Genomic DNA, 26,354 nt, shown 5'->3' with positions numbered 1-26,354 from the left:
GGTGTCGCTCAGACGCCCGACGATGGCATTTCTTTAAAGCCATGTATGTGGTGTCGCTCAGACGCCCGAGTGTGGCATTTCTTTTAAAGCCCTGTATGTGGTGTCGCTCAGACGCCCGACGGTGGCATTTCTTTAAAGCCCTGTATGTGGTGTCGCTCAGACGCCCGACTGTGGCATTTCTTTTAAAGCCCTTTATGTGGCGTCGCTTCAGACGCCCGATCGGTGCCTTTTATTATTAATGTGTTATTGCATTTTCATAAATAACCTGCTTACATGCATGAGAGATTTATTTACCTTTTGTGACTGACGTCATGAGCATGGATATCCCGAAATATCGTTGTTATATTATTCATGTGTTCATAATGTTTGCGAGTGCATTAAAAGTACTCACTGGCTTGTCCCTAGCTATTGTCTTGTCCAGATTTCTTGCACGGAGAGGAGCGACGTGATGACAGCCCCGGAACCTAAGCAACGGTGATAGCATGCCTCGCAAAGATAGGAGTTAACCTGGTCAGCTGTTCCCATGGGAAATGGAGTCCCATAGACACTGATGATTCACAACCCGCTTCCGCCATCAACCACTAGAAACCATTTGTTGTACTCACAGACCAGAATGGTCTTGTACTACATATTTTGTGTTTTGCTTGGAATTTCTGTATCAAGTTGGTGCCTCATCAGCTAACAGTAATCCTGGGGCTGATGAGCACAAGGGCCATTTTCTGGGAATTTATACCAGGAGAATCGGTCCCCACAGAGTAGAGGGGGAGAAACATCATAAGATCCAACTACAATAGCAAAGCTCGGGATACATCAAGATTGTGCCATAGAGGAACACGAGAGAGAACACGAGAGAGAGAGAGAGGTCAAACACATAGCTACTGGTACATACCCTCAGCCCCGAGGGTGAACTAGTACCTCCTCGTCATGGATAGCGCCGGGATGATGAAGATGGCCTCTGGTGATGGGATCCCCCTTCAGCAGGGTGCCGAAACATGGTCCCGATTGGTTTTTGGTGGCTGTGGAGGCTTGCAGCGGCGGAACTCCCGATCTATCTTCTGTTCTGGAAGTTTTAGGGTACGTAGGTATATATGGGTGCAGGGGGTACGTCGGTGGACCTCCGGGGTGCTCACGAGGCAGGGGGCGCGCCCCCCACCCTCGTGGGCAGCCCGGGACTCCCCTGACGTGCACTCCAAGTCCATCAGGTGGGTTTCCTTCCAAAATTAACTTCTCCAGTTAATTTCGTTCCATTTTGACTCCGTCTGATATTCCTTTTCCTCGAAACACTGAAATAGGCATAAAACAGCAAATCTGGGCTGGGCCTCCGGTTAATAGGTTAGTCCCAAAAGTAATATAAAAGTGGAAAATAAAGCCCAATATTGCCTAAAACAGTAGATAAAGTAGCATGGAGCAATCAAAAATTATAGATACGTTGGAGACGTATCAGCGGCCTGGTCAACATGGTCAACGACCGACATGCATCTGAAGTGGACTGTACGTGGAGAGGCCGACAGCTGGTTCCACGGCCGCACGCAAGGATAAGCCTCCTTATTACGCGCAAAATAATGATTCCTCCACCTGACATCAGGGACCCATCGAAAGGGCCTCTGTATTTCGTGAAAAAAATGTTACCGCCGCTGACAGCTCGGACCCACCAGATATATGTTCGCACGCAAGGAAGTGCCTCCTTATTACGCACAAAAAAATGAATACTCTCCATGTTAGCTGGGACCCAGTATAGTGGCAGGCTGACTTGTGGGCCTAATAAGTTGACGGGGACGGAGGGCTTTGTTGACTTAGTCAATATGCACGATTCTAGCTCCAGTGATCGTACGATGTCCATCCAACGGTCGTAGTGCTTCTTCAACCTTTGGTCTTCTTCCTCCAGCCGCCCAAACCAGCGTCGGTCGTGCCTCGTGCTCCTGCCTCCCGTTGCCGGCTGCGATGCGGTGGAGGCCTCACTGCCGCCTACTACTCCCACCACTGGCCAGGCCATCCCTCTACTCACCCACACCCCCTGTTATTCTGCGGCGACGGCAGCCTCACACCGCAGCGAACCAGTGAACCCTCGTACTCCTCTACGTGTGGGCATCCACTGCCGCGTCTTCCCCGGCTCTACGTCGTCCCCTTCCTAGGCCTCGCCGTCATCCACCGCACTGGTGCTCTTGGCGTGGCGTGGTCAACATGGTCAAGGAACGTCTTCCATCGGACGTGGACTGTATGTGGAGAGGCTGACAGCTGGGTCCAAGGCCGCAGCAAGGAAGTGCCTCCTTATTACGCGCAAAATAATTATTCCTCCACCTGACAGCGGGGACCCACAGGACGGGCCACCGTATTTCGTGAAAAAAATGTTTCCCACTGACTGCTGGGACCCACCAGCTACATCTTCGCACGCAAGGAAGTGCGTCCGAAAAAAAACAATTCGCACCCCTAACTGCTGGGACCCACCAGCTACATCTTAGCACGCAAGGAAGTGCCTGACAGCCGGGACCCACCTGGTCGAAGCGTACGTAGCATTGTCATTCTGGTCGCGAACGTGTACGTACATATATACTGGTGGATGTAGAGGCGCGCACGTGTCGTAGTAGAGGCACGTATGTGTTGTAGTAGAGGCGCGCACGTAGCACATACACGTACGTACAGCGGCCAGTGTGCAACAAGGAAAATACGGCCACGTATGTGTACATACGGGTGGGGTCTCGAATGCCTACTCACGCATACGTACAGCCAGGGCTCGTGTATATGGCTAGGTCGGAACAGAGAAACAGCGCCGTCGTCGTGTTCATGGGGAGCCAATCGGCTGGGTCAGAACGGAATGCGTGGTCGTGTTCATCGGGAGGGCCTGGGCGGAATAGGCGATGGAAACGAGGCCTGACGTACTGCAGAACGGAGGAAATGGACCTCCTACATTCAGAATGGGGTCCTGTTGATCGGGAGGGGTGTAGCGTACCGCAAAACGGAGGAAACGGACCTCCTACGGTCGAAACGGGGGTCTGTTGATCGGGAGGGGTGTGGCGTACCGCAAAACGGAGGAAACGGACCTCCTACGTTCGAAACGGGGGTCCTGTTGATCAGGAGGGGTGTAGCGTACCGCAAAACGGATGAAACGGACTTGTGTTGGAGCGTTACATCGAAACGGGGGTCCTGTTCATCGGGAGCGGTGTGGCGTACCGCAAAACGGGACTCCACGGGATACTGTTCATCTCCACCGTCGACCTCCTCCAGCCTCCACGGGCTATTGTTCATCCACCGTCGACCTCCTCCAGCCTCCACCTGCGACTGTTCATCCACGGGCTCCTGTTCATCTAGCCTCCATCGCGCGCTACTCCACCGGCTACTATTCAACCACCGCTCCACCATCTACTGTTCATCCAGCCCTCCACACCACGGGGTCCTGTTCAACCACCACTCCATGGGTACCCCTCCACCGTCTACTGTTCATCCAGCCCTCCACCACACCACGGGGTCCTGTTCATCCAGAGGCAACGCCACCTCTCACTATTCATCCAAACGCCCCCCCGGCAACGCTCACTGTTCATCCAATCGATCGGCTTCAGTTAGCAGCAGTAGCGAAGGAATCGCTCGATCGGATTCAGTTAACAACCATCGATCGATCGCTTGGGTTCAGTAACATGTAGCCTGCAGTGCAATCGCTCGGATTTAATTAGAGCCCAACGCCTCGCTCGGGTTCAGTTAGAGCTGACGCCTCGCACACACGCGCGTACGTGTACGAGAGAAACGCGCATCGCTCGGCCCCCGACCTCCCACCGTAACTGGCAACTCCCGAAATTTTCCTCGCCCTCGCTTCTACCATGGTTTTTTCCGTCATGGATGGCCCAAAGAATGTCATGCAGCTGCGTCTCTGGCCCGCCCAGGATGAAAAGCCCATTTTCTATCATGATTTTTTGTCATAGAAGTAGGAGCCCACCACATCTATGATAATACCGGGTTTTGTCACAATTATCGTCATAGAAGTGTCATATGTATGACAGAAAAAATTCGTTCGGCCCAAAATGTCACGGATGTGTGTTTTGTTTTGTAGTGAAAGCTTCATGTGCTTGATTTATATCATATGAAGTTTGGATTGCATGTTTCTCTTCGCATAGAAAGCTGCCATTTGTAGAATGCTCTTTTTCTTCACTTATATTTGTTAGAGCGTGGGCATATCTTTTGTAGAAAGAATTAAACTCTCTTGCTTCACTTATAACAATTTAGAGAGATGACAGGAATTGTTCATTCACATGGTTAGTAATAAAATCCTACATAAAACTTGTGGATCACTGAATGTGATATGTTTGATTCCTTGCAATAGTTTTGCGATATAGAGATGATAATATGTGGGAGGTACTAGTAAATGGTTGTGTTTAGTGAGGATATTAGTGTTAAGGTTTGTGATTCCCCAAGCATGCACATATGGTCTCCTAACTATGTAACCAAATTGGCGCGCATTGTATTTTGATAGTTTATCTTTGCGTGAAGGTCGGGGTCGCGCGACGGTTAACTCCTACCAACATCCCCCCTAGGACCATGCGTAGTAGTACTTCGCTTCGAGGGCTAATAAACTTTTGCAATAACTATATGAGTTCTTTATGACTAATGTGAGTCCATGGATTATACGCACTCTCACCCTTCCATCATTGCTAGCCTCTTCGGTACCGTGCATTGCCCTTTCTCACCTCGAGAGTTGGTGCAAACTTCGCCGGTGCATCCAAACCCCGTGATATGATACGCTCTATCACACATAAGCCTCCTTATATCTTTCTCAAAACAGCCACCATACCTACCTATTATGGCATTTCCATAGCCATTCCGAGATATATTGCCATGCAACTTCCATCATCATCATATACATTACTTGAGAATTTATTGTCATATTGCTTTGCATGAACGTAAGACAGCTAGCATGATGTTTTCATGGCTTGTCCGTTTTTCGATGTCATTGCTATGCTAGATCATTGCACACCCTGGTACACCGCTGGAGGCATTCATATAGAGTCATATTTTATTCTAGTATCGAGTTGTAATATTGAGTTGTAAGTAAATAAAAGTGTGATGATCATCATTATTAGAGCATTGCACAGTGAGGAAAGGATGATGGAGACTATGATTCCCCCACAAGTCGGGATGAGACTCCAGACTTTATGAAAAATAAAAGAGGCCAAAGAAGCCCAAACAAAAAAAAAGAGGCCAAAGAGACCCACCAAAAAAAGAAAAAATATATATAAAAAATGAGAGAAAAAGAGAGAAGGGGCAATGTTACTATCCTTTTACCACACTTGTGCTTTAGAGTAGCACCACATTCTTCATATAGAGAGTATCCTATGCTTTCACTTTCATATACTAGTGGGAACTTTTCATTATAGAACTTGGCTTGTATATTCGATGATGGGCTTCCTCAAATGCCCGAGGTCTTCATGAGCAAGCAAGTTGGATGCACACCCACTTAGTTTCAGTTTGAGATTTCATACACTTATAGCCCCAGTGCATCCGTTGCATGGCAATCCCTACTCCTCGCATTGACATCAATTGATGGGCATCTCCATAGCCCGTTGATTAGCCGCGTCGATGTGAGACTTTCACCCTTTTTGTCTTCTCCACACAACCTCCACCATCATACTCTATTCCACCTATAATGCTATATCCATGGCTTGCACTCATGTATTGCGTCAAGGATGAAAAAGCTGAAGCGCGTTAAAAAGTATGAACCAATTGCTTGGCTGACACTAGGATAGGCATGAGGGGTACCTTGTGTTAAGAAAAAGGAGCATAAAAGACTATATTATTTTGTAGGGATAACGTTCTGAAGCATTGATATTTTGAAAGACATGATTGTTTGTTGGGATGCCCGAAGTATTATTGTTTTTATGTCAAATGATAGACTATTGCTTTGAATCACTCGTGTCTTAATATTCATGCCATGATTAGATAAATGATCAAGATTATGCTAGGTAGCATTCCGCATCAAAAATTATCTTTTTTATCATTTACCTACTTGAGGACGAGCAGGAATTAAGCCTGGGGATGTTGATACATCTCCATCGTATCTATAATTTTTGATTGTTCCATGCCAATATTCTACAACTTTCATGCACTTTTGGCAACTTTTTATACTATTTTTGGGACTAACATATTGATACAGTGTCCAGTGCCAGTTCCTGTTTGTTGCATGTTTTTTGTTTCGCAGAAAACCCATATCAAGCGGAGTCCAAATGGGATAAAAATGGACGTAGAATATTTCTGGAATATTTATGATTTTGGGAAGAAAAATCAACGCGAGACGATGCCCGAGGGGGCCACGAGGCATGGGGCGCGCCCCTGACCCTCGTGGGCACCCCGTAAGGCGTTGCTTCTCTTCTTTGGCCGCAAGAAAGCTAATTTTCTGAGAAAAATCTTGGCAAAGGTTTCAATCCAATCGGAGTTAGGGATCTCCAGATATATAAGAAACGGTGAAAGGGCAGAATACGAGAATGCATAAACAGAGAGAGATAGAGAGACAGATCCAATCTCGGATGGGCTCTCACCCCTCCCACACCATGGAGACCATGGACCAGACGGGAAACCCTTCTCCCATCTAGGGAGAAGGTCAAGGAAGAAGAAAAAGAAGGGGGGCTCTCTCCCCCTTGCTTCCGATGGTGCCGGAACGCCGCCGGGGGCCATCATCATCACCGCGATCTACACTAACACCATCGTCATCTTCACCAACATCTCCATCACCTTCCCCCATCTATATTCAGCGGTCCACTCTCCCGCAACCCGATGTACCCTCTACTTGAACATGGTGCTTTATGCTTCATATTATTAACCAATGATGTGTTGCCATCCTATGATGTCTGAGTAGATTTTCGTTGTCCTACCGGTGATTGATGAATTTGTATGATTGGTTTAATTTGCTTGTGGTTATGTTACTGTCTTATGGTGCTCCCTATGTCGTGCAAGCGTGAGGGATTCCCATTGTAGGGTGTTGCAATATGTTCATGGTTTGCTTATTGTCTGCGTTGCGTGAGTGACTGAAACACAAACACAGATAAGTGGCTCATGGTGTATGGGAATAAAGAGGACTTGATACTTTAATGCTATGGTTGGGTTTTGCCTTAATGATCTTTAGTAGTTGCGGATGCTTTCTAGAGTTCCAATCATAAGTGCATATGATCCAAGAAGAGAAAGTATGTTAGCTTATGCCTCTCCCACATAAAACTTGCTATCGGTCTAGTGAGGTAGTCAATTCCTTAGGGACAATTCCACAAATCCTACCACCACTTTTACACACTCGCTATATTTACTTTATTGCTTCTTTATCTAAACAGCCCTTAGTTTATATTTACATGCTCTTTATATTCTTGCAAACCTATCCAACAACATGTTGGGATCTACAGTAGGGTGCGTCGACTGCAAATTAAAAATTCCTACACGCAGAATAACCAAGAACATGCTATGAGAGATCGATCACAGTTCGTTACCACTAGATGCGCAGTGCAGTGCAGCGGAAGAAGAGTTGGGGTAGCGCATCCGCGTGGATCGTCTCCTCCTCAGTCGTTCTCCCTCGAACAGCCGGACGTCCGATCCCACGTACAAGTTCGTCGGAGTGGCGCAAGTGCACCGCCTCTAACAGTATCCATGTGTGCAGGAGGAACACCGTGCGGCGGATTGCTAGGTCCGATCACACAGTCGGCAGCGAGTGGAGGTGGCTATTCGCAACACATGCAAACCCTAGTGACAGCGCCGAAGCGACCAACCGCATGAGGGTGCCACACCTCCACTTTATATAGGCATCCATCGCGGGCTCAACAATTGGGCCTCGCACGGACCCTAAAGCCCACAAGTCTACTCGGCCACATTCCGAATACAGCTCAGATCACATCCGACCGGTGTCCTCGGATCCGACCTCATAGGTTCCTTCCCTTAATTAAGCGTGCGACCCCTTAGGTTCGAGTCAGCTTGGTCGCTGTTCGGATCACCTCCGAACTGCACGGTTGGTAGCAGCCTCTAGCAAGGCATGCCGAACACCAAGCAGACTATGAAGCTGGTGGGACTGATCGCTCACTTCGGTTAGACCGAAACGTTACGAAGGGAAACAAAGAGATTACAATCCCATCTCGGTGAGACCGAGATCCCTATCGGTGAGACCGATTTTCCTAGGGTTTGTGGCAGTGGCTATGACATCTGAACTCGGTGGCGCCGGATAGAAAGAATCGGTGGGGCCGAGTTTGACTTTAGGTTTGGGTCATATGTGGATATGAGAAAGTAGTTGAGTGTTTTTGGAGCATATCACTAAGCATTGTGGAGCAAAAACTCATTAAGCAACACCTCATCCCTCCTTGATAGTATTGGCTTTTCCTATAGACTCAATGTGATCTTGGATCACTAAAATATAAAATGTAGAGTCTTAAGCTTTTGAGCTTGAGCCAATCCTTTTGTCCTTAGTATTTTGAGGGATCCACTTTCCTCATCCATGCCACGCCATTCATTGAGCTTTCCTGAAATATTTATCTTGGAATAGTATTAGCTCAATGAGCTATATATTGTTAGGATTACCAAAACCACCGAGGGATAGTTGCACTTTCAATCTCCCCCTTTTTGGTAATTGATGACAACATATAGATCAAAGCTTCGCCAAATGATAATAAGATTGAAAAACATCGTCGCTTTGAGAAGTATGTGATAAGAAAGAGCTCCCCCTAAATTTGTGCATAGTTTAAGATTTGCTTTGGATTGAAAATGCACAAGGAGTTAGGCTCATGGGTTACTCTTCCATGTCACATACATCTTGGTGGAGCGCCCAAAATAATAAAGATTGAATACATGCACTCATCACCAAGCAAAGTGAATGATCATATAAAGATAAATGGGATAATATCATCTAACAAGCATAAGTGTAGCTTATGATCAAACACATGATCATCAATGTCTCACAGGAAATAACATAGTATGTCAAGCAATCAAAAGCAAATAAAGTTCAACCACGAAGACAAAAGAGAACAAAAGCAAACTCTCTCTCTCGAAGCCTATGATCTATACATTTTTCTCCCCCTTTGGCAACAAGTTACCAAAAAGTTCATGGAAAATGCATAGTACTATTTCGTCTCTCAAGCTTGGTCTTCAGGTGGTGGTGTAGAGATGGCTCCTTGGACGAAGACTTCAGTTGATGTGGATGGAGCTGAAGGAGTTGGAGCTGGAGCTGGTTGCACTGGAGCTGGAGCTGGTGCAGATGAAGTGGCTCTGGTGTCTGTCACAGGCTCTGCAACTAATCTCTGAGCTCGAGGCACTCTGGCAAATGCATCAGTAGTTGTCCTGCCCTTTCTCTCCTGCATGTCATCCTGTAGCTGCTCCACAACTGACTGAATCTCAGTTACTTTAACATCGAGGTCATAGAATTTTTGTTCCATGAATCTTTCCAGGCTCTCCTGGTTTTGAGTTAGGGTGGACAACCCTTTCTCAATCCTCAGAGTTGATGCTATTAAGTAACCAAGCTGGTCCTGCTTGCTCTTCAAAAAGTACTCAGATGCCTCCTCTAGAGTTGGCATCTTGGCAGCCTTCTCTTTCTTTGCTTTCTCCTTCTTCTCTTGAGCTTGCATTGAAGATGGTTCATTCTCATTCATGACAACTTGATAGTCCTCAAAATCTGGATAGATAGCAATGTGCTCCTTATCCATCAAGTTTTTGCCTGTGCCCATCTTGGAATTGATCAGCTCCTTGATTTGTGGGGCATATCCACAACTTCTCTTTTGGTCTGCTGCTCCCACACGCGCACTCATCAACATGCTGCCGCCGCCGTTGCGCATGCCGGCGCCCGTCTGCTCCGGCCAACAATTTCTTGCCCATTATCGCCGTGTCGCCGCCATCCCTGTGGCATGAAGCCGAAGGCTTGCCTGCTCATGTTGTTTGCAGTCCCTCCTGGACATGCCGCCGCGCTGCCAAGCACGCGAGCAGCTCGTGGAGCCGCGTCTATGCATGCAGCATACGAAGAGGAGGACGAGCGCGTGCTCCAGCACGCCGGCGAGGAGGAACTAGCGTGTCATTGTCGTCTCCGCCCGCGCGGAGGAGGCGCGCATGGTGGCTATCGCGGCGGAAGCCGGTCGCATGCGCGTCGAGCCGGCAAACCGGGTGCGGATGCGGAATCTACCTTCGAGACCTTGAATACCACGTGGATCCTGCAATCTGAAGGAGCAATTTGGGTCAGTCGACTCATGTGAGCCGTTTGATGCAACATGGAAGGCTAGAAGGGCTTCTTCCACCTCTTCTACCGTCTTCTTCCTTCGCTCCGTTGAACTTCTTTCACAAATCGACTGACCCAAAGTATACTACTAGTACGAATGTATTAAGTACAGTAGGAACACAAAGATACAAGCAGTAGTACCAACTGCAAGAAGAACAGTAGTAAGATATAGTACTAGTACTACTGTACATACTAAAGAGTTCAAATAACAAGAAAGAACATAAACACAGTTCTGTTGGGGCCTCAGCACAACACACCCTTGAAAATAAACTAAGCAACTAGTCCGCTTGACACTGCAGTAGAACCAGCATGAGCAACGGCACTGCCACCTACTCGGAGTCCGAGTCCACGTCCTCGACTTTGTCCTCGTCCCTCTGCCTCTTCCTGTTCGCCGATGTTTCTTTGCTTAAACTGGACACTGGGCTCTGCTTCTTCATCCAACCCTTGTAGATATTTAAACAAAGGTAGGCATCCATTGCTGCGTACAGGATGTGATCTTCATTTAATGTCTTCGACTCCCATGCATGATGAAACTCGTGATGAGGTTTCTTCAGTTTAGCATATGAAGGATCAATCATGGCTGTTACTAGGGTCAGCATTGAAGGTTGAGAGTAGGGCACCAGGCTTACCTTCTGGAGATCAAAGGGATGGCTTACAACGAGACCTATCCGATGCAAGACATCCCTGTCGTTCTTAAAGCCTACAGTAATGAATTTCACTCTTTTGTCCTTGAGGAAGTTCTTAAAATCCTGGCACTCAACGTCGGCATGGCATATGTGGTAGACCAAGTAAACATTATGTACGCAAACCTGGATCACGGCGGGCTTCTTCCTCTCTTTGTCCTATAGATCCTTCTCTCGTCCCAGGACTGTGGTGTACTCAACATCTAGCCCAGCGACCACTCATCCGCTGAACTGTTGAACATGCGTAGGAAGCAAGCAAGCCATGCTTTCACCGTCGCGGTTCCACGTGTGTAGATGACGATGAACTGATCGCCGGTGATGGCTCTAACCTGGTACTCAGTGGCGACCATGGAGATTTGGGAGGCCATGGATTTTGGAGGAGGGTTAGGAGAAGTTGAACTGTTGTACCCCGCAAAAACTGGGAGTGAACTAATGTGAAAGGACGGGACGACTGGGAGCAAACTGTTGTGAGGTAGAAGACGGGGATGAGTAGGGCGTGCGAATGGCGTGGGGTTGCTGGCTTGCCCGGTGGATAAACGGCTGCAAGCCCCCAAAGAGTTCTCGAGAACTATGCGGGACCCACTAGATGTCATGTCTACTAGACCCATATCGTAGGCCTGATGGTATAGCTTCTGCCTGTTCGCACGCCATGCCGGCGCGTGGATGTAACTTCACTTAATTCCGTTAATCGTCGTGCCTCCCACGACCTTCACCTCCCTCGCGCGATCGTGCCCTTCGATACTTCTACCGACTATAAATGAGCAATTTTTTTGCCTACTCCGCATGCATGATACCCCCTCTACTCCCGTCAACCGTTTGCAAAGTGTTTGACCAAATTTATACTTTTTTTTGAACACCACCTTATATTAATTAACTAGCCACACTAGTACACTCATTCGATACAATATTCACCACACAGGGTGGTACGTTATTTACAAGAATACCATCCAATCTATTGTCAAAGCTATACTTGGTGATTAAGTGTGCCACCTTATTGGCCGAACGGCTAATCTTTGACAATTGAAGATTGTTGATCAACTTCGAGATGCTCAACGCTTTCATTTCAGGTCACGCATAGCAGACTTGTCATAGTCCCCCGATGCAAGAGACGCTACCACAAAAGTGCAATCAGTCTCTAAAATTATAGGATTATGAAGAGAAACACCTATGTAGAGACCGGCAATGCAAGCCCTAATCTCCGCTTCCTCCACACTTTGACAGGCATCAATGAAATCCCACGACCAAATTTATACTAAAAATATCAATATCTACAATACTGATTATAATGAGTATAAAAACTATGTTTTATAATGAGTGTAAAAATATTGATTAGACATTGTGAATGTTGACATTGTGAATGCTGATTATAATGAGTACTCATTTTTCTATAAGTTTGGTGAAAGTAGAGGTACATTGACTTCAGACAAAACTTAAATGCACAATGCAGACTAGTTCCTACGTCCAGGTGCGTGCCATGTCCTATCTTGTCATCACAACAAGGGTAGCTATTAGAGTACCACTACCTCCCTTCTAGTTTAAAGGGCTCGATTCAAAAATTTCACCTACTCTTAGCAAGATAGTAGAGGCAGTGGAATAGTTTTTGAAGTCTGCAAAAGTACTCAACTAATGTTGTCGTTCTTCACAAAAAAATGTGTTTACCAATGCATGCATGAACACTAATTACTCCAACCCCCCTCTCTTCTTTAATTCTTTGCCACATCAGCATGTCTACTATTCCCGTGTGCATGATACCAGCTAAGATACCACCATTATGGCCAGCCTTAATCATCACATGCAATAATTTAGTGCACCTTGAAATATGAGCATGTGTGGGGCGTGTATGTTTTTAATGACTTGAGACTATACCTAGCCTGGCATGCAAGATGACTTATTATGCACCGTTCCCCATGCCTGCCAAACTCTCCTTCTCCCTCCGGCGGTCCCACCACTCCACCCCGTGTGAAAAAATCTGCATGCATGACTCTCCTCCCCCCACGCTCGTCCAATCCGTTGTGACCAGCAATATTTCCACCCCTTTGCTCCCCCATAATTTACTCCAAAAAATATGCCCATTTAGCTTTTACTTAACTTCAGGTGCATTGAGTCACTGACATATGGGCCCAACAGGGGACTGGCCCACATGTCAGTGACGCAACTGGACCTGCAGTTAAGTCAGTGCAGCTCAGTCCATATCTTACGTAGGTGTGCCATTGCTCGCTATAAATACTGCGCCTCCCACGACATCGCTATCTCCTCCCCCTAATGTTCACGTTCATCACTATCTCCTCCCCCTCCCTCTCACGTCGACCACCATGGCATCGCCCCTCTCAATCCCTAGGAGCCCCTCGCTGCACCGCGCGGACGGTCACGCGTCGCCGTTCTGTTCCTCGCCGCCACTAGTCGAGGAGGACGCGTCGGTGTTCCGCTCCTCGCCACTACGTGACGCTTCGTCATTCCGTTCCTCGCCGCCACTAGTCGAGGAGGACGCGTCGGCGTTCCGCTCCTCGCCGCGATGTGACGCGTCGCCGTTTCGTTCCTCGCTGCCACTAGTCGAGGAGGACGCGTTGGTGTTCCAAATCTCTCCAGCACACGTGTCGGAGGACGCGTCGGCTCCCCACTATGAGGAGAACGCCGCGCCGCCCGCCGAGCCCCCCAGCCTTGAGGAGCTTTGAAAAGAAATGGATGTCACCTTGTGGGAGGCTTTGCCTCCAGCAGAGCGCGCCAAAATAGAGGCGGAGAAGAATGCCGAGGAAGAGAAGCGCACCGTGCAACAAGCTGCCTGGGAGGCCTATGTCGTGTCCGAGAGAGTCAGGCAATTGGCTCTTTGGCAGAAGGCTCGTGCGAGGGCCGTGAGGGTGGTGGAGGCCGCCCGTGCCGACGCCCTGAGTGCAGTCGGGCCCAAGCACCTCATCTACGCTTGGCGGTACGTGGATCGGGTGCACGCTTCCAGCTAGTAGGAGTACCTGTTGGCGCCGGATCACCACACCGGTAAGATCGTGCTCGCCCGCCGGCAAGCCGCTAATCAGCACCTTGCGAGTTGCGAGGCTGAGGAAGAGGCGTTGTGTTGGCGCGCTGGGAAACGGCCACGCACCAAGGTACTCATGGCGCGCCGCAAGCGCTCCTGCGAGCGGTGTGGCTTTTAGGAGGAGTACAATTTTTGTTTCGTAAGGCGATCTCATTAGTTTTGGGACGCAAATGATAAATCCTGAACGTTCAGGAATTTTTAGCGTCCTTAATTAAGTATGTAAAAGGGAAAGTTTGGAAACGTTGTGTATTATTACGCATTTTTCAAGTACATGCATATAGCACAAACTTTACTATATACTATCGGACTACACATCTCTTTCGATATATGCTTGCAGAATGTGCTACTCCTTCCGTCCAGGTCAATAAGTCATCTTTGGTTATGCACGGTGACCAAGAAGGAGGGAAGACTTGTACACCTAGACGGAGGGAGTACTACTATTAGTTATGTACATGCAAATGCACGTTTTAACATTACGATGCGGTTTCCGTAGAAGTAGAAAAACAGCACTAGTCATGCTTGTGAAACGATTCAATGCAAAACAAATGCAAAAATGCTCGTTTGATTGTTTACTTTTAGCTTCCTTCTCTATGGTTATTTCTCTGCCGTACTTTGTACGGAGTATCTCACTGGTTGGAAAGGCATGCAAATTCCCAAACCGCTTCCTACACCCTGTATCGAATTTTTTGCCTAACAAGTTGTGCCGTGCAATTAGAATTCCAACTTGAGTACTACTACTAGTAGGAGTACCAGGGACCAGTTCTTTTAGGCTTCTAGATTAGTAATCCCATAACTACTACCTCCGTCCTGGTTTATTGGTCCCCATTGTAATCTGTGTCAAATTTTGATCATAAATTTAACTAATGAAATGTTAGTGCATGTCACATGCACTACTCCATCCGTCTAGGTGAGTAAGTGATCTTAGAGCATGGTTAATAAGAAAGCCTGCTGCCGGCTATATATGTACGCCATGTCACTTGTCTTCGTAATAGCCTGCTAGTATAGTAGACTGACTGTAAACTAGCTATCAATACTTAATGCATGCATGTGAAAGGAGGGAAGGAGATGCATGCTGATTGGCGGGAATGAATGAAGCGCTAGCTCACCTGGCTGCATGCAGGCTGCATGCGGTTTGGATTTCTTGTTTCCAGCGCTGTAGCTTGCGATAACTGAAGCGCCCGCTTGCTTCTTTTCTCTTCCTTCTCTCTCTTCCAGCTATGATTTTGATGACGTGGAAGTTCTGATAGCCTGCTGACTGGATACTATTGTACTTGCTCTTTGGTTGTGCACCATGAACAAGGAGGAGAAAACGAGAAACGTTAATGTGTATTTGCTAATTAATAGTATTGCATGCAATGAACTAACCATTGCATGTCGTGTTTGATATCTCAAGTCATTAAAAGCATGCACACTCTTTATCTCTTATTGGTTGATATGTCAAGAAACAAGAAACGAGGTAGAAGTTAATGCACCGTGCCTAAGTGTTTTGGGATTATTTGGTTTTCGTAAGATGACTTACACACCTAGACGAAGGGACTAACATTTTATCAGTTAAATCTTTGGTCAAAATTTAGCACAAATTACAATGGTGAGGAATAAACCAGGACTAGGTAGTAGTTTAGAAGCCCAAATAAATGAGTGAGGCGCCTTATTGTTACTCTCCACTGTGACTAGTCTTGTGGGAAAAGCTGGGGAAGCTGCCAAAAGAACTGGCCCTAGGAGTAGTAGCTAGGGATCGAGTGTGCGAGATGAACCAGAGAAAGTAAATGTAGAGAGATGAAATGCAAAAAAGATGGAGGGATGTGATGGTTGCTTGTCCGTTTATTTTACCAGGCCACTTATTACTGGGAGTGCTTGGGTTTTGTGACATGACGGCTTTACTGTCGCGCCACGATCGGGGTGAGAGGTGAGACTCCCGTGCAGCGCCGCCCTCTACACTTGTACTAACCCTGAACTAACTCTAACCAAAGAGGTGTTTGGATGGCAGGGTTAGATGGAGCACGGATACGGCGAGGTGCCTTCACGGGCGGTGCGAGAGGGAGGGAGGGAGAGGACGAGAAGCTTCGAGGAAGTGGGGAAGGATATGCTGTAGGAAGAGTGAGAGAAAATGTGTTTTTTAATGGCTCCGAGAAGAACTAACCCGAATAAGCACCTCTTGGGTGGGTTAGATTTTTTGGATGAGTTAGATGCATCTAACCCAAACTAACCCTCCTGTTTGGATACTTTTGGGTTAGTTGAGTCCAAACTAACCCAAACTAACTCTAACCCATGGATCCAGACAGGGCCTAACATCGGTCGTGGTTTATTAGTCCCCCATTGTATTTGACTGAAGATTTAACTAACAAAATGTTAGTGCATGTCAACAAAAACGATATCGTTGGATTCGTATTTGAACATAGTTTTGAATGATATAATTTTAGGTGACATGCATCAGCATTTATCGTACTATATATAATGTTAGTTCAATTTTTGGTCGTACTAATCTATAGTAGTAAGGTGCCCGTGCGTTGCACCGAAGAGTGAAATGCATTGATCGGGGAGTTGTTTATTTTGACAAAGGATGTGGGGGTCATCTCATGTTTAACAGGTATCGATAGGTTTCTTCGGATATTATTTCATCTCTAGAGCTCACAAACATTCGGGTGAAATAGATAAAAGGGTATATTTTGCAAACAAAAGCGTTCAACTGTTCAACCTGCATCCAAAACTTGTGAAAAAATAACACTTATTTGGTTTGCAAGAAATGATCTATAAGAATTAGTTTTTGAGTATCGATTGTTATACATGTTGGCTACAGATGACATGGCACTTCCTTATAGTCAACAGTTGGCTATACTATTAAGTTATATTAACCATGCCCTTATACACCTAGACGGAGGGATTAAATCAGGATGACTTGCAAGGGGGCAGAGGAGATGTAAGAAATGGTTCATCATAAGTCTTTCACCAGTATTGTAGTAAAAATTCATACATGGAAGATTCTAGACTAAACCATAAACGGATACACTTTTATTCATGCGCGATACTCCAATAGAGCAAGATCCTGCATGGAAGTCTCCACATGCTTAGACAGCGAATTACATTGAGCGAAGACTAATGATCAACATTTAACTTGATAATGCGTATGTCCAGGTGAACCTCCTTGGAGTCCCCGTGCACCGCGTCGGCGGGTAAAGGATGCCATGGGTCTTCCAAGTCCACATTGGCGGGATAGTCCCAGCTCCCAGAGTCCAAGTCCGTCCGATGAGGCCGATGTCGTCGCCCACGTGACCCGGAGGGGTAGTAACACTGACCACGCACCCGTACATCGGCCTCGTGTCAGTGTCAGCGTCAGCGGAATCACCCCTGACGCAAATTACAGAGACGGGGCGGCGGCTTGCGCGGGCCTCGCCAGTGCCCATGATCAAGAGGAAGACGCTGTCGTCCTCCTCCGAGACTAGCAGGCGGCGGTGATCCTCCAGCGACTCCGGCGTGGTGAACAGGTACCACGTCTCGTACTTCATGTTCTCCGCCAAGGGCCAGCAGTGACCGCTGCACGCATCCGTGAGGTGATGCACCATGTCCGCCAGGGAGCCACAAAACGGCATCGGGCACTCATAGCAGTGGACGAAGGGCTCCTTGGAGGCATCGACCAGGCCGGTCATGAAACGGGAGTGGCTATAGGGGACGTTGCGCCAGTTGAATATATGAGCAAGTTACTACAAGATTTAATCCGAATAAGTACAAAATAAATCATGACGGCTATAACAGAGATGAAACTAATCATGTGGACTAGCATAGTAGTAGGATACAGAGTAGAAACATGAATTCTACCACGATTTGGAATAGGAAGGACAGAAACACATACGGTGCAACTGGAGCAGCACCGTTGGCGTTGAGGTTGTCGCCCATGTCATTGAGGAAGAGGTTGCCGAGGTCGGGGAAGAAGTCGTCGTCGGTGAAGTCGTGGCTGCCAGCAGTCGCGAGAGTGCGCTCCCCAAATTTCAACAGCGCCCGCCGAATGTAGCGCAGGAGGGAGTGGCTGTAGGGGACGTTGCGGCCACCGAATGGAGTGCAGGAGTAGTGCACGAAGTAGTAGATGGTGTCCCTTAGGCAAGCCAAAGTGTGGCTAACAATTTGAGCGACTCAACTAAGGCAAGTGTGGCAATTGTGGCAAAAATCATGTGGCAATATATGGCAAAGATAGTCACAATCCAAACAGCCCCTGAGTCTTTTATAGGAGTAGGAGTAGAGAAAAAATGAGTTGGTGATGATGGTGTGCCATGCAATGCACGGGCATCTTGCTATTTTTTTGCATATAAGTCCAAACACCACATAGACACGGTCTTTGAGCATGGTTCATAGTCGTTCCACACTCGGGCATTGAAGTTTGTAACTATTTTAGATTAGAATATACTACTCCTCCGGTGCTAGTAGTAGAGCAGAGTCCTACTCTACTACTCTACTCAAGCAAGTTAGGGCATAGTACTGTAGTAGGTACTGTAGGGAGTACCAGTACTGTTATCACTCAAGCAAGTTGTCTGGCATCGACATGACCCTACGCTGGTGGTATGTGTCTCGTAAGTCAAGCGGCGTGCTGTAGTCATCATCACCTGTCCACTTCCCGCAGCACATATTCGCTTCTCCATCTTTGTCCGCACATAATCTCGTCCAATCGTCCATCCCCGCTAAGGCGCCTCCCCCTTGTCCGAAACCCAAGCACTAACAATGGCAGAACTGAGCAGCGCCCGCTGAAAGAGTGGCTGGAATTCGCTCCCCACAGAGGTAATCAAGCTCATTCTTTTGCTTGTGGACAATCTCAGTATCATTCCGCTCGCCGCGTGCTTGTCGGGGCTGTACCGTTTACTCAAAGACCTCAGGCCGGAGATTTTTAAGCCAGCTCCTTGCTTGCTGATGCCGCCTGATCTTCAGAAACGGCGTGTCACACAGCATAATGATCGTAGGGTGGCGAGCATCAACCCCATTGACTGCGATCCGATCCCCGTCAGCCTCAACTACATTAACGGTATGTACTGGGTCGACATGAACATGTCTTGGATGGTGCTCGTCGACAGTCACGGCAGCTGGATGCTTGTGGAGGTCTACACCCGGTGATTGATCCCCCTTCCTTCGATTAACACCGCACTGCTTTGGCACCGTGGCCCAGAATACTCGGAATCTTACAGTAACCAACATGATACCAAGTTTGATTTTCTCAAGGTTGTAATCTGCCGAGTGCCCACAAGATCTGCGAATTATAAAGACTTCAGGCTAATTGCGTTCTTCAACCGTGGTCTCGCCTATCTGACAGGTCACTGCGGGAAGTGGATAAATCTGCACGTCCATGGCAGGATCATACATCCTCCATGGTTCTCTGATGCCATTGAACACAACGGCTTCATTTACGTTGTCGACTCCTTCTATGGCTAGACGTATTGCTGGCCTACTCCAGTCATTACTACAAACGGCAGTTACAGCAGTATGTTACTTTCCTATGATATCATGATGGCTTGCTTATATTATTGTCAACATTTACTGAAAAAATATTCATGCTCATAACATGATGTTCTTAAGATTGACTAAATCAAGAGCCCTTTTTTATTTGACTCCAACTTGATATGATGTTGTAGGCCGCCTGGTGTCCCTACCCTTCCTAATCCTAGAACCTTTCAAAGAAAAGCGGCATGGCAGTTGCAGGTGGTTCCTGGCTCGATCAGACGATGGCAAAAGATTGATGATCGTTCGCACGTACCAGACATGTTGTTTCGTGGAATACAATCACAGTCACTGCAAGGTCTTTGAGCAGGATCCCAACTTCTCTAGGCCTTCAGGAATTTTTGACTGGAGGCTGGTAAGTAGCCCTGGTACACGCTCTCTCTTTGTCGGACTGAATTATCCGATTAACCAGGAGATAACCGACGGCAAGGATCATGATGGCAGCGCGGTTTCGTTCATCAGGCAAAACTGTGTGTACACAACATACCATGCGTCTCTGCATGCACCATACCCTGATATGCGCCGCCACGCTCTGCAGCCCAAAGTAGGAGAGAGGGTCGCAAGTATCAGACTTTGACCTGCTGGCTGGAGTTTCCCCCGTCAGACACCCATCTAGTTCAAGCCGTCAGCCAATCTCCACAGCTTAATAAATAGTAACGTCTAACTGAGCCAGTTAGTTAGATGCGTACACTTGTGTAGTAGGATCTTTATTTAGTTTGATTCATACACTTGTTCTTTTTTGGTAGCCCTTTTGTAATGATGGCTGATGATTGGTTTGGAAGAGAGAGCTACGTCTTCACTCTTCTGGCCTGCTTACTGCTTCTGTTGCACCCCCAGCCCTGGTTGTTGTTGCTGTTGTGTTTAATGTACAATCATTCGTATATTTCGTCTTTTGGTTGAATAAATGTGTTGTTAGAACGACAAACACAATGTTTTGGAAGTCGTTGCATGGTTCGATCCTTTAGTGCCCCATACCGTATGTAGGTCATACTATTTTTCGTACGGAACACATTTTCCACTTGTTGATAACATGCAGCCCACTGATGAAGGCCCAATAGAGAAGCCCATAATTATCTGGAAGGGAGGCTCTCACATGAATCCGGCCCAGGTACATGATCATGGTCCCCTAAACATAAATATGTAAATAAACAAATAAAGCTAAATGCTCATGCACCAGTTCTTTGGGAAAATAGGTAGCCCAGTATTTCTTTTTGAAGTATACCCAAGCTAGGCCTATCTGTTTTCTCCGAATTACTGGGCTGCAAATCTTTCAAGACGAGGAGGGATGAATTCCGTCCTGGCCAAAGAGTATGGTCAATGTCTGTTAAAAGTAATATCCAAAGGGGTTGAAAATTCCAAAAAAATATAGCAAATGGGATATTAGTTTCTTTTTTCGTTCTTGTTCTTCACTGATATCTTATACATATTTCATTGGATTTAACATGACATAGTACTAATTTATTTTTAAATTTGTTTTAGTATGGCTATTAATTTTTGGATTAAGAATATTTCGTTCCCCAGCAAAAATTGCGAATTCTCAAAATTTCCCACATATTTAGTTAATTTTTTGACCCTGGTACTGACCAGAAAATGGCCAGCAATTCTAAAAATGGAAAACGGGACGCAATAAATTCCATATGAATTAGAAAATGAGTAAAAAATATAAAAATAATAGCAAATGGGCTGTACACGCCACAGATTTTGAGGCTGACTTGTTTACGCAAGGCTTTGTCAGTGAACACACGATTCTAGCAGCAATGACTGTTGGATGTCCATCCAACGGCTGACGTGCTTCTTCAATCTCTGATCTTCCTGCTCGAGCCGCCTAAACTAGTGCCGGCGGGACTGCCTGCTCCCTCCTCTTGTGGCCCGCTGTGATGCCGCGCAGGCTTCCCCGGCCCACCCTATTCCCTCTGCTGGCCTGGCCACACGCAATCAACTGCCTCCTTATTACGCAAAAAAATGATTCCTCCCACTGACATCTGGGGCGCACCGGTTGGGAGGCTGACCTGTGGGCCTACTGAGTTGATACGTACGCAGGGCTTGTCAACTTAGTCAACAAACGATTCTAGCAGCAGTAACCGTTGGATTTGAATCGAATGGTCCTGCTGCTTCTTCAATCGCTGCTCTTCTTGCACCAGCTGCCCAAACCAGCGCCGGGGAGACCGCCTGCTCCTGTCTCCAGTGGCTGGCTGTGCTGCCGTTGAGGCCTCATCGCCCCCTACTACTCCCACCGCTAGCCAGGCCCTGCGGCGATGGCAGCCTCACACCGCAGCCGAACCAGTGAACCCTCGTACTCCTCTCCGCGTGGGCATCCATTGTCGTGTCTTCCCCGGCTCCGCGTCGTCCCCTTCCTAGGCCTCGCCGTCGTCCACCGCCTTGGTGCTCTCGATGCGGCGTGGTCAATGTGGTCAACGACATTCCATCGGAAAAGTACTGTATGTGGAGAGGCTGACATCTGGGTCCACGGCCACAGCCCAGTTTTTTTGTGATTTGCCATGTAAGTCACTATGTCAGGCCTGTTGGGCTGCAAATCTTTCAAGACAAGGAGAGCTTTCATTCGGCTGGCCGAGAAAATGGCCCATAAGTAATGAGAAATGGGTTGTACATTTTTAAAACACATCAAATCGGCAATTAGTTTCAAATATATTTTTTTCATTTCGAGATTTTAAATTACATTAATTTTTATGCGTTGAGAATTTGTTGGATTTTATATTGATATACATTTATTTTTAAAATCAGTTTGAATGTGAGTCGAAATTTCGGGATTAAAAACAGTTCGGACCGCACCGAAATTTGCAAAATTTCGTATAATTATTTAACCGTGGCCACAATATGGGCTGTAATGCTAACAAAAAAAATGGGCTCCAAAAAAAACCTTAAGAATTAGCAAATGGGCTGTAAATTATTAGAAATAATGGCAGATGGGTTGTATGTTGTTTTCCATAGATTTGAGGCTTTCCTAAAAAAAGGTTGACGCACCAGCAGTGACTGTTGGATGGCCATCCAACGGCCGTCGTGCTTCTTCAATCTCTGCTCTTCCTGCTCCAGCCGCTCAAACAAGCGCCGGCGGGACTGCCTGCTCCCTCCTCCCCATGGCCGGCTCTGCTGCCGCGCAGGCCTCACCGCCCCACCGTACTCCTACCGCTGGCCTAGCCATCCCTCTACTCACCCACACCTGCTGTTATTCTACGGCGATGGCAGATGAACCAGTAAACCCTCGTACAGTCGTACTCCCCTCCACATGGGAAACAACTGCCGAGTCTTCCCCGCCTCTGTGTCGTTCCCTTCCTAGGCCTCGTCGTCGTCCACCGCCCTGGTGCTTTCGGCGCGGCTGATGTCTACTACACAACCTTCTTCTTGTAGACGTTGTTGGGCATGCAAGTGCACAGGTTTGTAGGACAGTAGCAAATTTCCCTCAAGTGGATGACCTAAGGTTTATCAATCCGTAGGAGGCATAGGATGAAGATGGTCTCTCTCAAACAACCCTGCAACCAAATAACAAAGAGTCTCTTGTGCCCCCAACACACCCAATACAATGGTAAATTGTATAGGTGCACTAGTTCGGCGAAGAGATGAAGATACAAGTGCAAAATAGATAGTAGATATAGGTAATTGTAATCTGAAATAATAAAAACAGCAAGGTAGCAAGTGATAAAAGTGAGCGTAAACGGTATTGCAATGCTAGGAAACAAGGCCTAGGGTTCATACTTTCACTAGTGCAAGTTCTCTCAACAATAATAACATAGATAGATCATATAACAAGCCATCAACATGCAACAAAGAGTCACTCCAAAGCCACTAATAGCGGAGAACAAACGTAGAGATTATGGTAGGGTACGAAACCACCTCAAAGTTATCCTTTGTGTTCTATCTATTCAAGAGTTCGTAGTAAAATAACATAAAGCTATTCTTTCCGCTCAATCCATCATAGAGTTCATACTAGAATAACTCCTTAAGACACAAATCAACCAAAACCCTAATGTCACCTAGATACTCCATTGTCACCTCAAGTATCTGTGGGCATGATTATACGATATGCGTCACACAATCTCAGATTCATCCAACCAACATAAAAGTACTTCAAAGAGTGCCCCAAAGCTACTACCGGAGAGTCAAGAACATGTGCCAACCCCTATGCATAGGTTCCCAATGTCACAAAACCCGCAAGTTGATCACCAAAACATACATCAAGTGGCACATGATATCCCATTGTCACCACAGATAATCACGGCAAGACATACATCAAGTGTTCTCATAAAAGACTCAATCCGATAAGATAACTTCAAAGGGGAAACTCAATTCATCACAAGAGAGTAGAGGGGGAGAAACATCACAAGATCCAACTACAATAGCAAAGCTCGGGATACATCAAGATCGTGCCATAGAGGAACACGAGAGAGAACACGAGAGAGAGAGAGAGATCAAACACATAGCTACTGGTACATACCCTCAGCCCCGAGGGTGAACTACTCCCTCCTCGTCATGGATAGCGCCAGGATGATGAAGATGGCCTCCGGTGATGGGATCCCCCTCCGGTAGGGTGCCGGAACAGGATCCCGATTGGTTTTTGGTGGCTCTGGAGGCTTGCAGCGGCGAAACTCCTGATCTATCTTCTGTTCTGGAAGTTTTAGGGTACGTACGTATATATGGGTGCAGGGGGTATGTCGGTGGACCTCCGGGGTGCTCACGAGGTAGGGGGGCGCGCACAGGGGGCACGACCTCCACCCTCGTGGGCAGCTCGGGACTCCCCTGACATGCACTCCAAGTCCATCAGGTAGGTTTCCTTCCAAAATTAACTTCTCCAGTTGATTTCGTTCCGTTTTGACTCTGTCTGATATTCCTTTTCCTCGAAACACTGAAATAGGCATAAAACAGCAAATCTGGGCTGGGCCTCCGGTTAATAGGTTAGTCCCAAAAGTAATATAAAAGTGGAAAATAAAGCCCAATATTGCCTAAAACAGTAGATAAAGTAGCATGGAGCAATCAAAAATTATAGATACGTTGGAGACGTATCAAGCATTCGCAAGCTTAATTCCTGCTCGTCCTCGAGTAGGTAAATGATAAAAAAAGAATTTTTGATGCGGAGTGATACTTTGGCATAATTTCAGTGTAAATCTCCTTAATTGTGGCATGAATATTCAGATCCGAAAGATTCAAGACAAAAGTTCATATTGACATAAAAATAATAATAAGCATACTAATCAAAGCAATCATGTCTTCTCAAAATAACATGGCAAAAGAAAGTTCATACCTACAAAATCATATAGTTAGGCTATGCTTCATTTTCGTCACACAAAGATGTTCCCAACTTCTATACCCCCGATGACAAGCCAAGCAATTGTTTCATACTCAAATAATCTCAAACTTTTTCAACCTTCACGCAATACATGAGCGTGAGCCATGGATATAGCACTATGGCTGGAATAGAATATGATGATGGGGATTGTGTGGAGAAGACAAAAAAGGAGAAAGTCTCACATTGATGAGGATAATCAACGGGCTATGGAGATGCCCATCAATTTATGTCAACATGAGGAGTAGGGATTGCCATGCAATGGATGCACTAGAGCTATGAATGCTCAACAAAAGAAAACTAGTGGGTGTGCATCCAACTTGCTTGCTCACGAAGACCTAGGGCATTTGAGGAAGCCCATCGTAGGAATATACAAGCCAAGTTCGATAATGAAAAATTCCCACTAGTATAAAAAGTACAACTTATGAGACTCACTACATGAAGAACAAGGTGCTACTTTGAAGCACAATATATGAGACTCACTACATGAAGAACAAGGTGCTACTTTGAATCACAAGTGTGGAAAAAGAGATAGTAGCATTGCCCTTTTTATTTTCTTTTTTTTGGGCCTTTCTTTTTTTATTTTTGGACTTTCTCTTTTTTGGGGGGGCAATGCTCTAATAATGATGATCATCACACTTCTATTGATTACAACACAAGGATTACAACTCGAAACTTAGAACAAGATGTGACTCTATATGAATGCCTCCGGCGGTGTACCAGAATGGTGCAATGAATCAAGAGTGACATGTATGAAAAATAATGCATGGTGGCTTTGCCACAAATACGATGTCAACTACATGATCATGCAATGGCAATATGACAAAAGTAATGTATGTCATGATGATGATGATGGAAGTTGCATGGCAATATATCTCGGAATGGCTATGGAAATGCCATAATAGGTAGGTATGGTGGATGTTTTGAGGAAGATATAAGGAGGTTTATGTGTGATAGAGCGTATCGTATCATGGGGTTTGGATGCACCGGCGAAGTCTGCGCCAACTCTCAAGGTGAGAAAGGGCAATGCACGGTACCGAAGAGGCTAGCAAAGGTGGAATGGTGAGAGTGTGTATAATCCATGGACTAAACATTAGTCAAAAGAACTCATATACTTATTGCAAAAATTTAGAAGTCATCAAAAATCAAGTACTACGCGCATGCTCCTAGGGGGATATATTGGTAGGAAAATACCATCTCTCGTCCCCGATCGCCACTCGTAAGGATGCACAAGCCATGTACACTTCATTTTCACATTTGTTACACAACTTTAACCATACGTGCATGCTATGGGACTTGAAAACTTCAACACAAGTATTTCTCAAATTCATAATCACCCAACTAGCACGACTTTGATATTATCACCTCCATATCTCAAAACAATTATCAAGCATCAAACTTATCTTAGTATTCAATTCACTGAAAAGAAAGTTTCACATATCTTGAACACCAAGTATATTAACATTAAGCAAATTACCGTGCTATTAACGACTCTCAAAATAATCTAAGTGAAGCATGAGAGATCAAATAGTTTCTTTAAAACAAATCCACCACCGTGTTCTAAAAGATCTAAGTGAAGTACTAGAGCAAAAAACAAACTACTCCAAAAGATATAAGTGAAGATCAATGAGTAGCTCAATAATTATACAACTAAATGAAGGCTCT

Source organism: Triticum dicoccoides, chromosome 5B (assembly GCF_002162155.2).
Source record: "Triticum dicoccoides isolate Atlit2015 ecotype Zavitan chromosome 5B, WEW_v2.0, whole genome shotgun sequence".
Lineage (NCBI taxonomy): Eukaryota > Viridiplantae > Streptophyta > Magnoliopsida > Poales > Poaceae > Triticum > Triticum dicoccoides.
Note: the sequence above shows the minus strand (reverse complement) of the source record.